Here is a 6866-nt window from a genome sequence, read left to right on the forward strand (position 1 = left end):
GGTCACTGGGGTGGAGGTGCACCCGCAGCACGGGTGCCCCAAACGCAGCCCTGGGCGGGTGGCACGTGGGGACCCAGCAAACGCCGTCCCTGGGAAGGAGCAGCTCCCAGCCACCCTCGGCAGCGCCGCCGAGCCCGGCCTTCGCATCGGCTTTTGATAAAGGCTCCCTGTCAAACAAGGGCTGAATAAATCATGATGTGTTACCAAGACGCATTACAGCTTTTAAAACAACCACCATGGCATTCTACCCCACGGACTGATGAGTCTGGGGATGCCAGATCCCTGGCGCTCCGCAGCCTTGCTGGAGCCAGCTCACATCTGGAGCGCAGTAAACGTACCCAGAAGCAAGAAAGCAGCTCTGTAAGGGTCAGGAGTACAGAGAGCGGCTGCTGACTCCAGGCGCCACCCCAAAACCCACATGCATTTCCTTGTGTAAACACATGTGGCCAAAAGGCAGCCATGGTCACCTTTCTCCAACGTGAGCCCTATAAAACCGCCAGCAAAGTGAGGAACAATGTCACTATTATTGTTTTAGAGGAATTCCTCCGAAGCAGAAAAGCGTAGCCGCGCTGCCGACAAGGGTGTCTTTAAAAGCGGGGCTGACAATTGACTCCAGAGCCGAGGGGAGGAAAAAATTCCCCCGGGGTTGATCATTTGCAGTTGTCGGGGGCTTCCCGATAACCTGCTGGGTCCTGCTGCCAGAGGCACAGCTGGGCACAGCTGGGCACGCAGAGCCCTGACACTCATCGCCCCGTGGGGCTGGTGCCAAGGCTGCCCTCCCCAGGGATGGGTGCCCTGGGGCCAGCCCGGGGAAACGTGGGGTGTTGGATGTGGAGGCTGCTGGAAGCATCCCTGGAGCCCCTTTATCTCAGCCGTGTGCAGGAATGGACTCGCTGAGGGCCCGGCAGCTGCTCCCAGAGCTGTGCTGGCTTTATTGCCCCAGAGGAGGATTTCTCCCCCACCCAGTATCAGCTGCATGTGCAGCCCTGCTGATGCAATCAGAAGAGCAAGCTTTGGCCTGAGAGTTCGCTGTACCTAGAAAAAACCCACGGGTGCTTTCATGAGGGGGCTGACCAGGGCAAACATTTGGGGTCTGGGCCTGCGTTCTCTTGGGGGGTCCCTGGATGGAGACCTTGTGGCTGCTTCTCCCTGGGATTTATTGCCTGTCTGTAAAACCAGACATGGGCTGCCAGAAGCAGCAGGAGCGATAACCTGGAGCCAGACCCTGCTGGCAATGGGGAGCCTCGGCCGGGAGCTGCCCCAGCTGCAGCTCGTGGGCGCTGGGCACAGCCCCAGCACTGCCCAGCAGGGCTGGCACCTGGCAGCAGGCACAGGGCTCCTGCCAGCAGGATGCCACCCTCTGTGCAGAGCCCCGGGGCTCCAGCACCAGGGGGTCCCTGAGTCCCTGTGGGAGCCCGGGGCAAGAGGGTTTGGGGGACAGGACAGAGAAGGGGCTGTGAATATGTAGGGAGGTGCAGATAGGATGACTCTCCAGGCTTAACACCTGATTGGGATGACCTTGCTCCTGGATCAGGGCTGTCCTCTAGTGACCATAGATGAACATTTGAATTTCACTGATAAGCCCATCAAATAGTTGAGTGTGTTAGAGGCTGTATGAATGCACTGCAGAAAGTTTCTCCAGTGAGTCAGGGTCCCAAAATCTTTCTTTGGGAAGTTTATCTTATCAGGCAGGGATGCCTCGCTCCCCAGGAAATGGGGCCAGCTCAGCCTGAGTAATGAGGTTCTGAGCAAGAGCATTGCAAAACTAGAGGTGCTTTTTAAAAAGCCTGACATGGCAGAGAGAAGGGTGAGCAGAGAGGAAGAGGAGGCTTAGTCACGTTGGCCATAACCCAACAGCCTGGTGCTCCTCCAGGGCAACGTCTTTAATGTCCTTCCTAGGACAAAGCTGCACATCTGCCTTCCCCCTTTCCCTGTGAGAGAACCTGGGGGCTGTTCCCAGCCAAATCCGCTCCTTAATTCCCTCCATCAGGGGCTGGGGCCAGCGAGAGGGATTCTGCCGGCAGCATCCCGAGCAGCCGCGCTCCCCCGCGGGCCGCGGGGCGAGGCCGGGCCGGTGCCCCGGGCTCCCGGGGGCACCCTGTGCCCTCCCGGGGGGAGGAGGGCAGGATGAGCTGTCGGGAGCCACCGCGACGAGCAGCGAGTCCCATCCCGAGCGAAAACAAAGCATCTGGCCGGCGAGGGAGCTCCTCTCTCCCTCTCTCCCTCTCTCCCTCTCCCCTCTCTCCCTCTCCCCTCTCTTCCTCTCCTCTCTCTCCCTCTCTCCCTCTCCCCTCTCTCCCTCTCTCCCTCTCTCCCTCTCTCCCTCTCTCCCTCTCCCCTCTCTCCCTCTCCCCTCTCTCCCTCTCCCCTCTCTCCCTCTCTCCCTCTCTCCCTCTCCCCTCTCTCCCTCTCCCCTCTCCCCCTCTCTCCTCTCTCCCTCTCCCCTCTCTCCCTCTCCCCTCTCTCCCTCTCTCCCTCTCCCCTCTCTCCCTCTCTCCCTCTCCCCTCTCTCCCTCTCTCCCTCTCCCCTCTCTCCCTCTCTCCCTCTCTCCCTCTCTCCCTCTCTCCCTCTCTCCCTCTCCCCTCTCTCCCTCTCTCCCTCTCCCCTCTCCCCCTCTCTCCTCTCTCCCTCTCCCCTCTCTCCCTCTCTCCCTCTCCCCTCTCTCCTCTCTCCCTCTCCCCTCTCTCCCTCTCCCCTCTCTCCCTCTCTCCCTCTCCCCTCTCTCCCTCTCTCCCTCTCTCCCTCTCTCCCTCTCCCCCTCTCTCCCTCTCTCCCTCTCTCCCTCTCTCCCTCTCTCCCTCTCCCTCTCTCCCTCTCTCCCTCTCTCCCTCTCCCTCTCTCCCTCTCTCCCTCTCTCCCTCCCGCCGGAGCTGAGCCCAGCCCGAGCCCAGCCTGAAAAGCCCCTGCGGTCCTTCGGGTCCCCTCAGCGGCGGGAGCCAAAAGCTGCTGTAAATAACGTGCAAACACTGGCTGGAGTTTGAAAGCAGCAGCATTCCTGGGAAAGAGCAGGATCAGCGTCTGGGGAGTCGACATCCAGAGCCGTCCCCAAAAGGAGGAGTGTTAGTGCACCAGGATGCTGCCTCCCCTGCTCCTCCTTCCTCCCAGCCTGAGGAGATCAGGAATTTCCACCTACTTGGGAAATTCTTCCCAGGGTAAGCGCCAGCATTAAATGAAAACCTCCTTGGAGCCCTGCCCTAAAAGCCAGCAAGTGCGGGCGGTGCGGAGGCCCCTGGGACGGCCGCTGTGTCCCTTTCAGCCCATGCTGGGCACCGTTCCTGGGGCTGGCCGCCCGGGGAGCCTCCGAACTGCGGGAGCTGCGGCTGCTGCCCGCTGTGCGCGCAGATCCCCGCACACCCACGCACGGGAACGGAGCAGGAGCGAGGCACCGGCTCCGCAGCTGCCGAGCAGCCCCAGCACGCTCCGCTCTCGGCGTGGGTGACCAGGACAGACCAACAGTGACACGGCCTTGGCACTGGGCAGCTGCTGTGGGGACCTCGGTGCTCCCCCCGGCTGTGCCCTCCCTGGGTGGGGGCTAAGGCACCTCCAGAGGCTTTGCAGCACAGGACGTGGGTGCTTATTGCCATTACCTCCGTTTTCTGTGTTTCAGAAAAGTAGTTACCCTCAGGATGGGGATCTAGGGGTGGCTCTCGAGGAGCTGGTAGTGTTTGCTGCTGGTCTCTGTGACGGTGGAAGAAAAGGAACTTTTTCCTGTTTCGTAGTTGATAAAAAATAAGAAGATGGGTCTCTTTTGCCATGACAGAAGGAAGTGTCACTAGTGATTAATGGCATTGTGAGCTCCTTGTTGAAACAGGGTCAAAGCCATTGTGGAGGAGACATTTAGGGCCAGTTCTGCCACCTGTGCAGTGTTTGCTGGGGACTGGCTTTGGCACGGGGCTGCTGGGGGTCACAGCCTCATCTCCAGGTGTTCTCCAGGACTCCTCCTGCTTCCGTCAGCTGAGCAGGGGAAGTTTGGCAGCTCCAGCGGTGTCTTGCAGCCCGAGCCAGCTGTGTGCTCCAGGGCTGCATCCCAGCTGCTGCCACAGAGCGCCCAGCGCTCAGACCCAGCTCGTGCTCTGCCCTGCAGGGACGCAATTTTGGGAAGGGCTCAAGAGCAGGACACAGGGAGCCTTGGGGAAGGCTCTGCCTTGTGCACCAGCCTGTCTGTTCTTCAGCATCCTGGGCAGCCCCAGACTCCCAGCACGGTGGAAGGCAAGTGCAGAGGACCTGAGGAGCGGCTGTGGGGGACAGACACCCTCCAGTGCTGTGGGCCTTGTCCCCAGGACTGGCCTGGGACACAGCCCCGTCCTGTCCCCGCTCTGCACACCACCGGGATCCCAGCACGCCTCTCTTTGTAGTGCTATTTTTAAAACACCAAAGGAGAACTCCCACCTCTGTCTGCTGGAAACGTGGTGTGTCCCCCGCAGCCAAGAGCTCTGCTCATTTTCAAACCTGTCGGAGTTCGCCTTAGATATAAAAAAACCAAACAAGCAAACTGAAAGGGGCTTGTTGTGCAAAAACGTTCCTCCGAATTAGCTCTATCTGGCTCGTGATCCCTTTTTGATTGAATGCTTAATAGCAGCCAGGTGCAGGCAGTGCGGGCGCTCTGGAAGCAGCCTGGGAACGCGGGGCTGCCCACGGGTGGCTCGGTGTGTGGGCTGCTCCTGCCCTTCCTCTGCCTCCCCGCCTGTCCGCAGGGATCCGGCCTTTGTTTCCTCCCCTCGGCGCTCAACTGGCTCAGGAGATGCACACACACACACACGTGTGTGTGTGTGTGTGTGTGTGTGTGTGTGTGTGTGTGTGTGCATGTGTGTGTGTGTGTGTGTGTGCATACAGCTCTGGCTGTCGGCTGTGCAGGAGCCTGGGCATGGACACGGGCATGGACATGGACACAGACACAGACACGGACATGGACATGAACACGGGCACAGGCATGGGCACAGACGTGGACACAGACATGGACAGGGACAGGGGCACGGACATGGACATGAACACGGGCACAGGCATGGGCACGGACATGGACACAGACATGGACAGGGACAGGGACAGGGGCACGGACATGGACATGAACACGGGCACAGGCATGGGCACGGACATGGACACAGACATGGACACAGACATGGGCATGGCTGGCCCAGCTCTGGGCAGGTTCCCTGAGCGCAGCACACAGGAGCAGTGCACATATGAACACGTTCTGGGGGCAGCTGGCACCTCTGTGCCATCCCAGCACGGCCCCGGGCCAGGAGCCCTCCCTGCTGCCGGCATTCCTGCAGCAGGACCCTCGCCTGGCACCCGAGACATTTTTCCACCCTGGCACTTCCCAACACGTCTGGTGTTTGAGCTCCATCCCCCACTGTGAGTGCAGGTTTAGTGCATTAATTTTTGAAACAAACTGCCTGTGCAGATGAGAATAAAATGTGGATGCCAGGGCGAGAGACTGTCCAGAAACTGCCAAGTTAAAGACATTGCTCTTCTGGAGCCTGGCACGTCCCTGGGAGCACAGGGCCCAGGAGGCTGTGCTCCTGAAGGCAGGAGTATTAACCTGGCCAGCTCTGCTCAGGGCACAGCAATGTCGTGCTGCTCGCTGGCCCTGGGTGCCTGTCCCCATGCCAGGCTGTGGGAGCAGCACTGCCAGGCAGCTGAAGGTGCCTGAGCTGCTCCTGGCTTCCTGTGGCCTTGGGGTCCTTTTCTATCCAATGGCCCTATTGCCAATACAGTATTTTCTTCCTTCCCTATCCCCTCCATTTCTTTTTCCCAAGCGATGCAATTGCCAGCAAACACCGTCCTAGAGAAAGATCTGCAGCACGTCTCTTCCAGCTGGAACTCCTGTAGTGCTGCCTGTATCCTCTCTGCTTACTGAACATCCAAATCCTCCTAAGAAATCCAATGACTTTATACAAACAATTTCCTTGTGCCTGAAAACACAAGATTTGCCAGAGCTCTTTCTGGGTGTCAGCATCCAGGGGGATGTGAACAGGAGAAGGAATTGTTGGGTCACACCCGCTGTGCCCTGCAGAGGTGCAGCCCAAAGTGAGCTGGAGCCCCTGGGCTGAGGGGCTCTGTGGGGTTTGGGGGGGTTTGCCACCATCTGCAGGCAGTGGAGGCCAGGCAAGAGCTGGGCTGGCACCAGTGGCTGAGGTATCCACTGTCAAAAAAACATCTGGACAAAATTAACCTGTCAAAACATTCTGAGTGCACAACCCTCTCTGTGTGATCGTGCCCAACGCCCTGGCACTGGATCTGCCCTTGGCATCGTGCAGTGGCAGTGCTCAGACCAGGCTTCCTCCATCACTGAAACACAGCTCCAGTTTCCCACCTGCAAACGGGGCTGGGAACACCTTCAAGCTATGAAAGAAATGCAAGATCCAAAGGGAAAAATGCCGTGCTGGAGCCACTTCATTCATTGCTATCCCAAGGGTTCAGGTGTGTGCAAATGGCTGCAGAGAAAATCAGCCGAAGGTCTGTTCCTTCTCCTGGAGGGGAACTGTTTGTAGGATTAGGGCATATTTAGACACGGCAGAAATGGGATTCCTAAACAAAGGGCTGGGGGAGGTGAGTCCCTGCGCTGCTGCCACCGCTCCCACCACGGAGGGTTTCCAGATTCACTGCCTACCTGCCTGCGGGAGTAAAACTGTCCAGACCCACTGCCCAGAGCTCCAAACTTCCATTTTAGGAGCTGGTGGAAACAGGGTGAGGCCTTTCTAATCCCCTGTCTCTTAGCAGAGCGGGGAGGTGGGCTGGGACCTGGCAGCTGCCTGCTGAGGGCAGGAGTGCCCCGGTGCCCTGGGCACACGCCCGGTGCTGCAGGAACCACCCCACTGCTGGTCCTGCAGCAGGAGCCTCCCCTCGAGCACCACGGCCCCGCTGC

The sequence above is a fragment of the Lonchura striata genome, chromosome 20 (genome assembly GCF_050655825.1).
Source record: "Lonchura striata isolate lonStrDom1 chromosome 20, ASM5065582v1, whole genome shotgun sequence".
Lineage (NCBI taxonomy): Eukaryota > Metazoa > Chordata > Aves > Passeriformes > Estrildidae > Lonchura > Lonchura striata.